This window comes from Nelumbo nucifera, chromosome 1 (genome assembly GCF_055504915.1).
Source record: "Nelumbo nucifera cultivar China Antique chromosome 1, China Antique-T2T, whole genome shotgun sequence".
Classification (NCBI taxonomy): domain Eukaryota; kingdom Viridiplantae; phylum Streptophyta; class Magnoliopsida; order Proteales; family Nelumbonaceae; genus Nelumbo; species Nelumbo nucifera.
Window position 1 is genome coordinate 62348677 of NC_142649.1, and position 14238 is coordinate 62362914.

At 41.7% G+C, this 14238-nt stretch overlaps 1 long non-coding RNA gene across 4 annotated transcripts; it reads right to left on the bottom strand.

Moving 5' to 3' along the window:
* Positions 1–6484: 6484 nt before the first annotated feature.
* LOC104594318 (uncharacterized) lies at positions 6485–12417 on the bottom strand. 4 transcript variants are annotated; one of them, XR_734715.2, is made up of 7 exons: positions 12252–12417; positions 12124–12153; positions 9143–9188; positions 8769–8849; positions 7780–7891; positions 7602–7661; positions 6485–6748 (listed from the first exon to the last, which is right to left on the bottom strand). It is a non-coding gene; the product is annotated as an uncharacterized LOC104594318 (long non-coding RNA). The 4 variants fall into 4 exon arrangements; XR_016081338.1 differs by having other exon boundaries at positions 12248–12417; XR_016081337.1 differs by lacking the exon at positions 9143–9188 and having other exon boundaries at positions 6486–6748.
* Positions 12418–14238: the final 1821 nt, after the last annotated feature.

Here is a 14238-nt window from a genome sequence, read left to right on the forward strand (position 1 = left end):
CTGCAGTGATTCTCAGCTCGTGGTCAACAATGAAGTGGAGTATGAAGCCCGCGAGCCAACCATGATCGCCTACTTAGCCAAAGTAAGAGAGGCTCTGCTCAACTTCCAATCACACTTCATCAAACAAATACCGAGATCAGAGAACGCTGAGGCCAACACCTTGTCTCGGTTAGCCAGCACCAGTGATAATACCATGACAACCATGTACATAGAGAACTTGCCTTCGCCTAGCATTCTCGGGGGGGCAGAGGAGGTCGCTCCTGTCGTTCAAGCAGATCCGAGCTGGATTGATCCGCTCGCGAGCTTCCTACTACACGAGACCCTCCCTACAGATCGCAACGCCGCCAAAAGGGTAGAGCGTCAGGCGGCCAAATATGTCATAATAGACAAACGGCTGTACCGAAGATCTTACACACTCCCTTATCTGCGCTACTTGCGACCTTCCAAGGCTGAGCCCGTGCTCCGCGACACTCATGAGGACCTATGCGACAGGCACTTGGGGGGCAGGGTCCTCGCCCAGAAAGACCTACGATAGGGATACTACTGGCCAACGATGAAGGCAGATGCAATCAAGCTCATCAGAAAATGTGACAAGTGCCAGAAGCACGCCAACATCCACCACCAGCCTACCGCCGACCTGAAGTATCTCACTAGCCCGTGGCCTTTCGCATAGTGGGGGATCGATATACTCGGACCAATTTCGCCAGCGACAAGGCAGAGGAGGTTCTTGGTGGTGGCAGTTGATTATTTTACTAAGTGGGTAGAAGCTGAACCTCTCACCATGATCACAACCCGGAATGTACATAACTTTTTCTGGAGGAATATAGTGTGTCATTTCGGACTACCCCGAGTACTGATCTCCGATAATGGCAAACAGTTCGAGGATATTAAATTCCAAAACTAGTGCAAAGGTATGGGAATTCAACAAAACTTCATCTCGGTGGCGCACCCTCAAGCAAACGACCAAGCGGAGGTCACAAACAGAGCCATTCTCCGCGGACTGAAGGCACGTCTAGGCCGAGCTAAGGGACTCTGGGTAGACGAGCTACCCAGTATACTATGGGCTTATCGGACCACGGTGAAGACCGCAACAGGCGAGACCCCCTTCAACCTCACTTATGGCATAAAGGCAGTCATCCCAGCCGAGATCGAGGTTCCCACGCTACGTCTAGAAGTGTACAATGACAAAGCAAATGAAGATGAGCTACACACCAACCTCGACCTACTTGACGAGGTACGGGACCTTGCATACATTAGGACCGCGGCCTACCAGCAGAGAGTAGCTCGGTTCTATAACACCAGGGTCAAGAAGCGGAACCTCCGCATTGGAGACCTGCTTCTTCGTAAAGTCATGGTACCTGAGCCTGGTGTTGGTAAGCTCGGGCCAAATTGGGAAGGACCCTACCGAGTAAAGTGGGTGCTTGGGAAAGGAACATATGAGCTCGAAACCCTAGAAGGGAAGCAAGTACCTCGGGCTTGGAATATTGTCAACTTAAGACAATATTACCTATAATTACCGAGCTGAGTGGACCACAAGTCACTCCTAGAGCCTAAGGGCTAGAAAGCCGAGATAAGGACCTTGGTACCCAGTCGCCTCTTTGGCATGGGCGAACTCCAGGAGAGTGGACTATTAAGTCGCTCCCCCAGCCTAAGGGCTAAGACACTGAGCTATGGACCTTGGCACCCAGTTGCCTCTTCGGCACAGGCAAGCTATAGGAGAGCGGACTATAAGTCGCTCCCCCAGCCTAAGGGCTAAAGCGTCGAGCTAACGAAAGACCTCGACACCACATAAGACTTAGGCGCCTCGTTGGCATGGGATAAGTATGTTTAACGCCAAGGCACGGGCAGCTCGGGTGTGAACCCCATGATGCACAGCCTGCCCCGACATACAACAAGTTGAACCCGTTAGGGACAAACAATGTCAGCTTGAGTAGCCCGGGTGCAGACAGTTCGGATATATACCCTACTATGTTGCTCACTCAGGTGTACATCCAGAGTTTACCCCTACTAAGTACTGGGAGACAATTCAAGGTAACAACAGTCGAGAAACCTCCACTTCGAGTACTTGGCTCAATAACTTAACAGTTTGGGGTAAAATAGTTACTTCGGAAAATAAAATAAATTGCACAACACTTGGCAAAAAGTGTATTTTTCATTACAAATGAACTCCGTTACAAAAAGTTTTACAAAAGGAGAAAAAACTAAGCTCGTAGGCTCAAAGTACAAGAATTGCTCGAACTACTTGGAGGACTTCTCGCCCGGGGCTTCCGCAATGGTGCCAGCTTGATCGGCAACCTGGTTTGTAGCGCCGACCTCCCCGATGTCTTCGTCTCCCTCCTCTTCCGAGTCTGGGTCTTCAGCGGCTTCGCGGGCTACCTCTCCCATGATTCATGAGGTGGTGATGGTGCTCACATTGAGTTGTGGGAACTCGTGCTTGATCAACCATTGACTGAGCTTGAAGCCTTTGCGGTAGGCATCCACCATCACCCTGTCGAACTCCTCAGACATAACGTACTCTTGAACGGCCTTGACTTTGGCCTCCTCCATGGCATCAAGAAGGGTTTCAGTTCGCTCCTTAATGTCAGCTTCGAGATTCTCGACCTGACGCTTCAAAGTAGCCTTCTTGCGCAGTAACTCCTCCCTCTCGTCAAACAACTCCTCCCTTTCGCACAGCCATCCCTCTTTCTCTGACCTCAGAGCTGACACATCGCTTTCCAGCCCGTGGATTTGGCCACGAGCTAGCTCCAACTTGGCGTGGGCTGTGCGGGCTGAATCCTCAGCAACCCGAGCTCGCTTCAAGTGCCTCTTGGACTGGAGGGTCAGGGCGTGCATGGCGGAGTTCACCTGCCAAAAGAATGCCAGTTAGTACCAATAAAGCAACAAGTACAGAAGTTACAAAAACAATGAGACTTACCACCATGGAGTGGGTAGCCGCTCGAGCTCCGAGCTGAGCAGGCGTTAGCTTAGCCCATTCGGAGACTTCTTCGGGGTACACAGCCCCCTTGCTCTTCCAAAGGCTGCATTGTGGATTTAGTATGCTCCGAGTTGCTCCCTCACTTCCTGAGGTAGAGACAGGAGCGGACTCTGCAGTAGTCTCAGAAGCGGGCTCCCCAGTCTCAGGAACGGGCTCCGCTGTCACCTCAGGCCCCCGAGGTGGAAGGCTCTCCGGCTCCTCCATGTCGATCACTGGAGCATTAGTAGGCGGCTCGGGCTCGGGAGTAGGGGCCAACGGAGATTCAACACGAGCTCTCTTTGTAGCTCGCCTCTTTCTCCCCTTCAAAAGAGTTCGACGTCAGTAATATTACCAAGAAGAAACTGGCAGCCAAAGAAAAATACTAACTCTAAACAAGGCGACCTACCGGGACTCAAACCAGCCTCAATGAACTTGTTCTCGGCAAGATAGTCCTTGTAGTCGAAGCTGAGCTCCGCCCAAGATTGAAGCATCTCACTTGTTTTCTTGTCCAACCTAATGCCGGGGTCTTGAATGGCCACCCTCTAGTGAGTAGGGAAGGGCCACCCCACAGTGTTACAGACTACAAAGTAGTCCCGTTTCCAGGCCGAGACTTTACTAGGAAGTTTGTGCAACAACTTAAAGCCCGGGCGGGGGGACAGATAGTAGGTCCGCCTATGCTCGGGGAGAACGCTGGATGCATTCTTCTTTATCGATAAGATAGAGGAGAAAATTTTGAGATCAAGGGGGAGGGCGTAGTCGAAACAAAGGGAAATTGTACTGACCACGTTCTGGACTAAGTTCGGGTGGAGCTGATCTATAGTTATGTCAAAGTGATACAACACTTCAACGATGAGAGGGTGCAGTGGAAAGCGGAGCCCAGCCGCGAGTTGTTCCCCGAAAACCACAATCTCTTCACGACCGTGCTCCTAGGGAAAGTCGCCCGCGGGAAGATGGTAGGAGTACTCCCTAGGAAGGTTGTACTGGGCTATCAGGCTCCTCAGCCTGTCTACCGTCATGGTAGAAGGACCGAACTTGTCTGGTATCCGACCTCGATAGAGGTGGATGTCGGGTTACCCAAGGTCCTACGCACCTCATAGGTGGAATGTGCTTCAGAGGCACCGACTTGAGCCAAGGTACCCACCTCGGGCTCGTCTAGGAGACTATCCACTGGAGCCGGGGCACCCCCCTCAGGCTCATCTAGTTGACTGTCGAAGCTATGGTCTGACATAGCTACGAACTGGAAAATGAGCTAGAGGAGACTAGCTACGAAACTGAAACTAAAAAACTGGAAACAATCTGAAAGGAGCTAGGGAGACTTACCTAAGAAAACGCAACGACAAGAAAAAAAGACAAATTGGAGAACCCGAGCTAAAGACCTTAGACGCGACTTCAAGACGAGTGCTAGTGAGCTTATGGCAGAGAAAATGACAGGGGTCCTCCCTATTTATAGCCGGTATGCCCGAGATTCAACGATTGAGATCAAGACGATCTAACGACCCTCAAGAAAACCGGCTACGTGACCTTCAAGGTGAAATCGGTTTAGCGCATTTTTTGACGTCCGCGGAGTCTATAAATCGCGTCACGTCCACGCGTGAACTGTACGCGATCCGGGTTATTCTTGGTTGAGCCGAACGATGAACTGGTCCGACCGGCGAATTCTGACAAGGCAGCCTAGACTTCGGGCCAAATCCACCCGTCACATCGTGAACTCCCCGCACCAGGTCGGGACCCCTGGCTCGAGGAGTGGGGGGCAATTGATGGAGGGTGATTTGCCCCGACCTCATCATAGGGGGACACGTGGGCGTGACTCAGCATAAGTGACAGCTCAGCGCGGCCAATCCGCCAAGGTCCAGTGTGGCAGCTCGGCATCGGGTGACACTCCGATTATCCCGAGTTCCTCCCAAGTAAAGGAGCCCCCGAGCTCCTCCATAGTAAGGGAGCTCCCGAGCTCCTCCCAAGTAAAGGAGCCCCTGAGCTCCTCCACAATAAGGGAGCCCCCAAGCTCCTCCCAAGTAAAGGAGCCCCCGAGCTCCTCCACAATAAGGGAGCCCCCGCCTCCTCAAGAAGGGAATACCCCGAGCTAAGATTCTTCCATAGGCATCCCAAGCCAGGGTACTACAAGACAGGGATCACCCGAGCTCAAGGTACTTCGGGGTGAGCTCGAGAGCCTCCTAATAAATTTTTTCTGACAAGCCTAAGTAGGCCGCCTCAGGTAGAATAACCTCAGTATGGTACCTCCAGCTCGGCATAGGGTAGCTCGGTGCAAGGTAGCTCGAAGGAAGACAACTCGACATATCACAGGAAGATCTTCCCTGACAACCGTATCTACCAAACCTGGGGCCCTGCACCCACATCTCTCGCCAGGCGGCGTCATGCCTGCCAAACCTGAGAGGTGTCCCCCGTATGACAGAGTCATACCCTGCAACAGTGACCTGCGCAGCCATGGCAGGTAATGGCTACGACAGAGAATCCGAGGTGGTTATGTCAGATTTGACAGGACACCATTATATAAGAACTTCAACTCTCAGAGAGAAAAGGTAATTGATCTTGCGCTATCTGCACTCTTATCTCTCCTTGTATTCTCTGCAATTCTCTCCCAGAGTTCTAACTTGATCGTCGGAGTGTTCCCGCCCGGCAAACTCCCCGGGAATCCTTCACTGGCTTCTCCGTCTCATGTGTTGTCCTTCGCCAACTAGGAGCCAGGCCACCGCCAGCTAGGAGTGACCAGATTGCTCTACATCAGTTGTCATTTAAGTTAGCTTTTTATTTCATTTAGTATCATGGTTGGCACTTGGCAAGGTCAAGAATCTAGCTGAAAGGATGGCCAAATGGTTGAAGGTTGGAGGCTTTATTTTCTTCAGAGAGTCTTGTTTTCATTAATCCAAAGATTGTAAGCGGAAAAACAACCCTACACACCGTTATGAACCAAGTTTCTACACAAAGGTGTGCATTTAATTATCCTATCGAGGCCATTTAGTTTTCAGTCCTAAATTATCATATTCTGGTAGAATTTCTAAGATAAATTCATGTTTTTTCTTTTGTATTGTCTATGCTACATTTTATCCTTTGTTCATGGTTATGGTTGCTTTATTATTGTCTATGCTACAGCTGTGGTTAGAATTCAGAAGTTAATATTGATTTTATTCTCTATGTTCTAACTTCCAACCAAGTTATAAGTGTAGCCAGAAAATAATGATGTTTTTCTGTTTCATCTTTGTTGTCATTATGGGACTGTATATAGATTAGAAAACACAAGATCATAACTGGACGGTCTTTCTGACAAAGTTTAGTTTCAAAGAGCAATGTTTTATATGGATGTTTTACTTATAATTTGACTTGCACTGCAGGTATTTAAAGAATCACACTCGGATGATAGGTCTGGAAACTCATTCGAATTTTCTCTTATTGGATGCAACTGCATTTGAGCATATGTGAGAAACAAGAAGAACCAAAATTAGGCAATGTGTTGAAGAAGAAGTAAAGTATCCATTCATTCAAAGAAAAGATCGAAATGTACAACAAAGGAGAATGCAGAAAAAAAAAAAAAAAAAAAAAAAAACACATTCAGACCACCATCCCATTACAAACAGGCTTGCAAAATCAAAAAGGAACTGTAAATATTCAGTTGTACCACAGACCAGAGTATGGTTACTCCACAATTCTCTGCCACACTTTATCCTCTTGACATCTTTTGTTTTGGAACATCCTTGAGTTTCTTTCTTGCCAAATCGACCAGAAGTCCCTCACTATCTCTCAAGAGCAAATATGGTTGAATATTGATCAAGACCATCCAACCTTGGATATTTTCAAAAGATAAAAAGTAATATCAAAGAGAAAACCAAAATAGAAAATCCCAAAAACATATTATAGATATATGAATTCTGGAAAGAAATTAAAGAACACTAAATCTAATTAATGGGTAATAAAAGGCACCCACAACACAAATCACAACAACAGAGAGAGACCTTGTTACATAGGAGATTTCAGGGCCAAGGAAAGATCATAAAACCTATGGAGAACAAAGACCTGGCACTTATGTGGAAAGATCTTGTTACCTTGGAAAACAGAGAAGATCATTACCCATGTGCTTTGCTTGATGACCCATAAAAGAGATAACTTATAAAATGAATTTCTAGATTTTATATTTTAACCATTGTAAGATTTCATGCTCCTATAAGAACTGAACACTTGTTCTAATCTACAAAAAGAAAAAAGAAAAAAAAAATAATGACTGAATTCTCTATTAAAATGCTAATAATCCAAGTTGTCATTTCTATTACGAAATATTTAGTAATCAGCAATTCTCATCATCCCAAGTTACAATTTCTCTAGGGGGAGTATTGGGTGGTGGGGTTTCTTTGTCATGGTTTTTCCTTTGCTATAAGCCTATAGCAAACTAAATAACAAAGTTAAGTATTAGTTTAGATTATAAATATAAAAAAGTTAGGAAAGCATACCCGCCTAAAAGGCATAACTAAGAAAACATAACTCCAAAATGCAGTAGTAGTAAGGTGGTAAAAGGAAGAAAGAGATGCAAAATAAATAAATAACTCCTAGAAAATTAATCGGTAAATATAATTTAACAATGCTAATATGGTGGGTATTAAATCAAATAAAGTAAGATAGAAAATGAGTAAGGGAGAGGTACCTTAGATTGAATTCATAACTCAATTAAGGTGTTCCAATGGAGCCAAGAAACGTAGATAATCTGCAAAAAAATGAAGGTCAAAAAGTGGAAAAATAAATAAATAAAAAACTCAGCAAATTAAATATAATGGGTATTTTCAAAGTTTGTATAAAACTGTAAAATTGAGGTTGTATCACACCTTTATGATACAACCATAGGTCAACATGAAAGAACAAACTTAAAAATTCTGATCAAACTTGAATTCATAACTCCATTGAGGAGTTCCAATGAAGCCAAGCAACGTAGATAGCCTACAAAAATTGAAGGCAATAAGTTAGTCAATCATCACATAGAAGAGAACAACGTTCTAGCTTGTTAGCTTGGTGGGTCCCAAGTGGATGTACATGTTGTAGTGCTTGATCTTCCTATCAATCAACAATAGAAGCATTAGGAAAACAAAGTGTGTACCATGTTCATCTAATAGTGTTATGTTATGCCAAGTTTCAGGCGGATGGTGATAATAGTATCGGTGTCGGCGGTGTATCATATTAGAGTTCTAATTCATTCCCACACAAACTCACATCTGGGTTTGCCTGGGATAACAATGGAGTCTTCATGTCAAGAAACTAAATTTAAGTAGGGTTTGTCTGGGACTCTGATAAGAAATCCTTGTGGGGAATTGAAGAAAACTGCAACTCAGCAACTCTACAAGCAAAGCTATTATACAATTTCTCCATAGTTATTGCTTTCGTCTGTGCCTCAGGAGTGTAAGTTTCTTGTTCTGGGTACTCTTATATTTTCTACATGCATAGAATTTGGTTTGAAACAGAATTAATGGTTGTTGCTTTTCTGCTGTATCTATTATGACTTGCCTCATCAACAGCACACCAGTTTTAATGGGTTTATGCTATTTTGGTGTTTCTATTATGACTTGTCTCATCAAACAACAAGTAGAATGTTTTCTTAGGTTATTTAGTATTGTTTTTATTCTCTCTCTCTCAATTTCTGGATGTAGAGTGTAGAATGAAGAGAGAATGAGTAGGAAACAACAAAACACCTAATCCATCAAGCCATATGTTAACCAAAATAAATCAGAATCCTAGCTAGAAAGTAGAAACATATAATGAAAATAATAAAAGCAGAATAAATAAATATTAAAATGAGGAAAGGAAAACTACTAGCCCCTACCCCTTATAGCCCCTTCAACTTGCAACAAAGCACATCTTCCTAACGTCACCCACTTCAATTCCATTTGCATGCCCACCTTATCTGAATGCAAGAATAACATCCTAAGATCATACACAAAACAGAGTATATAAAAAAAAATTGAAAGGCAGAGGGAACCCAGCTTCATACAGCCATTTCAAGAAATGGAAAATTGGAAGAAATCTAATCCTTAACAAACCCTTAAGCGAAAATGGGAACATACAAGGCTATCCTTTCCATTGAAACCTAAAACAAAAACATCAATCCTAATAGACATGCAACGGTTTCAACTTTCTCCCATTAGGTGAAGTCACAGTGAAGACTTGTAGAGAGAGAGAGAGAGAGAGAGAGAGAACCCAAAGTTGATTCCGATGCTGAAGGAGCTGGGAAACACCCCTGCATCTAAATTTAAACCAGTTAGCTTGACTAACATTGGCATCACCATATGTTGTAGTATTGCTTTACTACATTACTTGCCATCTGAAAAAATTGATTAACAAAAAAAAAAGTAGGTCGATTATTCATGCATCAGTAGAAGCATATATCAAGTTCAAGGACTAGCTAAAAGGTAAAAAAGCCATTCCAAAATTATGTAAAAACATACTTTTGTATGTTTTAAATGGCTACAAGATAGATGAAGAAGAAACCTATATATATCATATACACAAGTGTCAATAGAAAGCTAGTACAATCTACCATGTGATGAAATTATGTAGTAACTAAAAAGAAACAAGCCTAAATGGAGACCCTGAATGGCTACAAGAAAATAAAAGAAAAATGAGAGTAGTATGGTTTGGAATGACTTCTGTTCCATATAAAATAAAAAACAATCATTTCACATCAAAATTGGGTTGTTGAAAAGATTTTTTGCTCACCCACTTAATAAGATCAAGAATGATGTGAAGAGATTTTTTGCATTTTGATTCTAATTGGAATATCTTATTTTCCAATTTAGACGAGCTATTTTTTCAAGAAAATTCAGGGAAAAGAAGGCTTCTTTTTTTAAGTGAGGAATGCTTTTTCGCAAATTTGTTTGATATTTTTTGCAATGGCTAGGATTAGTAGGGTCCATTTGGTTCATAGTCGGAATGAGAATCAGAATGATCCATTCTCATAGTCTATTTGGTTCAGACAGGAATGGGAATGAGAATTGAAATCAGCAAGAATGGGATTTCATTCCCAAGGGAGGGGCATGGAATGGCCATTCCCTCAAATGGGGGAATGCCATTCCAGCAGGAATGGGAATGGGATTCCGATTCTGCCCAACCAAATAGTTGGAATTGGAATAGCTCAATCAAGAGTAAAAATGACAACGATCTGTACAACTAGTACCTAATTGGATTACATAGCCTGTTGTACATAGTTTTGTTTGTGGTAGATCCATTTCCATTCTTACATATTCATCAAAAGGGATAGTTTTATGTACAATGCAACTTGTCAGGTGACTTGTAGGAGGTAGGACTAAAAACCTTGAGCTGATTTGGATGTTTCATTTGTTTTCTAGCTGCAACTATAGCTTTTCAGTGGTTGGAACTTCTTTAACAAGACATCAAAGGATGTCTGCCAGGTGCTTACATGGTGGTCATGCAAAAGATTACTGGAGGTAAAAACATAACTACCTTTTCTGTATATGCAACATTGCGGCATAGTAGGAAGAGAGTTCGAACTGTAATTGCATCCGAACTATCTTTCCTAATGTCAAAAGAGTTCTAAGATAAAGTGGAATGCTTTGTTTGATCAAATGGAAAGCATATTGACTGAAGAGGGAAAACATTTTGGCGAGTGAAATAGAAAGCAATTGAATTACATTTTTATTTTAGTGATTTAAAAAGGGAATGCATGAGGTATTGATTTTAGGAGACTTAAGTTTTGATTCTCTCCACCAGTCCTGCAAATATACCTATAGCAGTTTAAGTATATCTTTCCCATTTGATGTCCGGAACCAAAATGTGGTGGGGCCCATTTATCATAGTTGAACCCTTTAATCAAACACAAATTCTCATTTTCTTCTCAGACCATCCATTATAAATTAGAAAACAGAGCTGACATACAAGTGACACCTAATAGAAAATTTTCTACCAATTCCAAACATAAGAAAGGAATAAACTATAAACACCTTGACCTTGGGTTAGTGGCAATTTATGGATTTAATCCCTTGGCCTTTGCAACTCAATAAAATATTAAATACCCAAAGTATTTAATACATAACAAAAAAACTGAAATAATGACTCATGTCAGCTTGATTGGATTTCATGGTCGGCATACTCAGTAGCCAATGAGCTTGAGTGGGATTGTGCATTTGAAGAACATATTCTAGTGAGATTTCATTCATATCTCCAGTCCTTGATGTGTCAAATTGCAGGAAGCTGACAGACAAGGGACTAAAAGCCATTGCTGAGGCTTGTTGCAACTTGAGAAGCTTACATCTTATAGGATGCAGATTCATAACCGATGGGCTATTGCAAACCCTTTCAAAGCACTGTTGTAACCTAGAAGAGCTGGAACTAGAGGGATGCAACAACATAACAAACACTGGATTGACAAGTCTTGTTGATAGGTGTCATTCTATCAAGTTTTTAGATGTCAACAAATGCAGCGATGCTGGGGATGTTGGGGTCTCAAGTGTTTCCGGGGCTTGTTCTTCTTTGAGGACTGTAAAGTTGCTGGGTTGTTATAAAGTTGGAGATGAGTCCATATTTTCATTAGCCCAGTGCTGCGATTGTCACTTCTTGGATTGCCACTTCTTGTCATTGTCTAAAACACTTGCGCATGGATTGGTGTTTGAATCTCTCTGACACTTCTCTGAATTGCATCTTATCACAGCATAGAAATCTAGAGTCCCTGACATTAGGTGTTGTGAGGAAGTGAAAGATATGATTTTCTAGGGGTTGGAGAGTGGGAGATTTCAGTGAGGTTTGAAGGTTTTAAAGGTTAACAACTGTCTAAAGATTTCAGTTGAGGTCATGCCCACGTATTACAAAAAGTAGGCTGCGATCAGGCAGGTTTGTATTTTCTAGAAAGCTGTAAAGTGAACTTTATGGGAAGCAAACATTGGATCATGTATTACAAAAGTATCCAAATGTATCTCTCTAGAACCAAGATCACAATGGTTCAATAGCCATTGAGACCTGTCAAAAGAAGCAAACCTTGGAAGGTGGGTACCTATTTTTGGACTTTTAGTAGTAGAGCAAACATTAGAAGATCAAAAAAATTTAGATATACCAAAGAAAAGATTGATAGCAGAAACGAATTGAAGTTTTCAGATATTGAATTAATAAATAGGGGAAAGCAAACAACAGAAACTTCAATTAAAACAAAGAAAGCAGTTGGATTGTACCTGAGAACAGAAAGATATTGTTTGTAGGTCCTTTTAAATGAAAAGAGGATGGGTTATGGTGGAGTAGAAGAAGAAGAAGAAAAGAAAGCGAAAGAAAATGAAGAAAGAGGAGGGAAGAAAATACCTACGTTGAAGAGGAGCATGCACGTTGAGGAATGGGGGTTTTCTTCGAAGAACCCCTATTATTTTCTAAATCGTGCGCCTCTTGGCACACGTATGATATATCTTAGACAAGCTTTTCGGGGATTTTCGGGCTTGCACAAGCTTTTTGGGCGGCTCATCTTCTCGACTTCTTGTCTTCTTTTGCCAAACGGAAAAAACTAAAAAATTGGGATTTTAGGCTTTGACAGGCCAGAAGACACCATGGAAAGATTTGCCAAACACAGCCTTACATTAATGGGTAAACTAGTGTTTTCAACCTATGGTTGACCCGACCGATTGAATCGCTCAAACTGTCATCAGGTCAAGATTTTGGGTCCGATTTTAGTAAAACCCGGTGGACGGTCAAAAACCATTTGACCCAAATAGTTGGACCGTTGACTTGTTCAACCTAGTGACTAGGTCTAGGGTTACAAACTAAATGTGTATGCAAACTTCGGGAGGCCATAACTTTATACTCCAATGTCCAATTGAAGTGATTTTTTTTTTTATTTTGGATTACTTTTGAGATCTGTGTTGCAAGGCATCGTATTTTCACCAAAAAACCTTTTTTTAGCCTCAAATTGAAAATTTTAGTATTTTTATAAATAAAAAATTTAAAACTGAATTAAAAAATCTAATTTGAATATAAAATAATACATATATTACATGTAGAACATAATTATATATTATTTATAGATAAAATACATGTTTATACATACCTATACACACTGATATATATATGTCTGGATTCCATATGACTGATGTGCTATGGTCTGAATTGGTCAAATTGGAGACCCATGATCTAGAGGCAAAAATGGTTCGACCTCTAAGTCAGTTTTTAAAACATTGATTTAAATATGCATATTATAGATAATGGATACTTACATATTTTATTTTACATTATATCATCTATTATATATAGAAATAGGCCCGGTCTTATGTTTGAACTTTCAAGCTTGGAATCTGGCCCGGCCTTAAGCCATAGCCCTTACCATAGGTGCAAAACCTGGTCATTATCACCCCTAGGCTTATTGTGAAAAATTCCCTATCCATCAAATTTCCTCTTCTCCCGCGGTGTTTCTCTATCTCGCCTCTTTCACTCTACCGCAAAAAGCCTATAACAAACCCCACTTTCACTATAAATTTATGTGTTGGTAATGTGGCATGGCCCGACTTGTTTAACCTGAACGGTTGAACTAATGACACCCGGAGGCAAAAATGGTTCAGCCTCTGGGTTGGTTTTTAAAACACTGGGGTAAACTACTTAAACCTCTCCTATAATTTGACCTCTAGGAAAAGCTCCCTTGACATTTGGTGTAAAATTATTATAATGCCTATATTAATTAATAAATCAATTTAATTAGCTTATCGCCATAGTGCCCAAGGCTCAATCGGACTAAGATTCACTCTACTCAATCTAAATGTCCAATAACTCCTTTTGACTTCAAATTTACTAGCATTGCATGAGTTCCAACTAATTTATGTTAAATTCATAGAGAGATGTTTCTATTATATGGCGGGATCCCATTCTTATGCAATGTGGGCACAGTTTTTGTTTGCAAAAAAATCCTATAAAAACATAGTTTGGGAAGACTACAAATACAAATACCTTAGATATGGCATTTCACATTACATATTTCTATTTTCACTCATCCTAATCTGAGCCTTATTAGAGCAATTTTCAAAACAAGACAATCAAGCATATTATGAAACAATGCTTGGATTGTTTCTATGAGTTATCTCACAAAAACTGCCTTTGTAAAACAGGGTAAAATATAAAATCCTTCTATGCCCTTTTTTATAAATCATATAAACTTCCCTTTTTTTATAGACATTAATGCTTGGTTTGAAAGGAGTATAAATACAAATGTGTACAATGCAAATACATACGAAATAATACAAAATACAAGGTTTTTCACTCTACGTATTCGTATTTGTACTCCTTCCTAAAGGTAGTAAAAGTTTGGAAGGAGT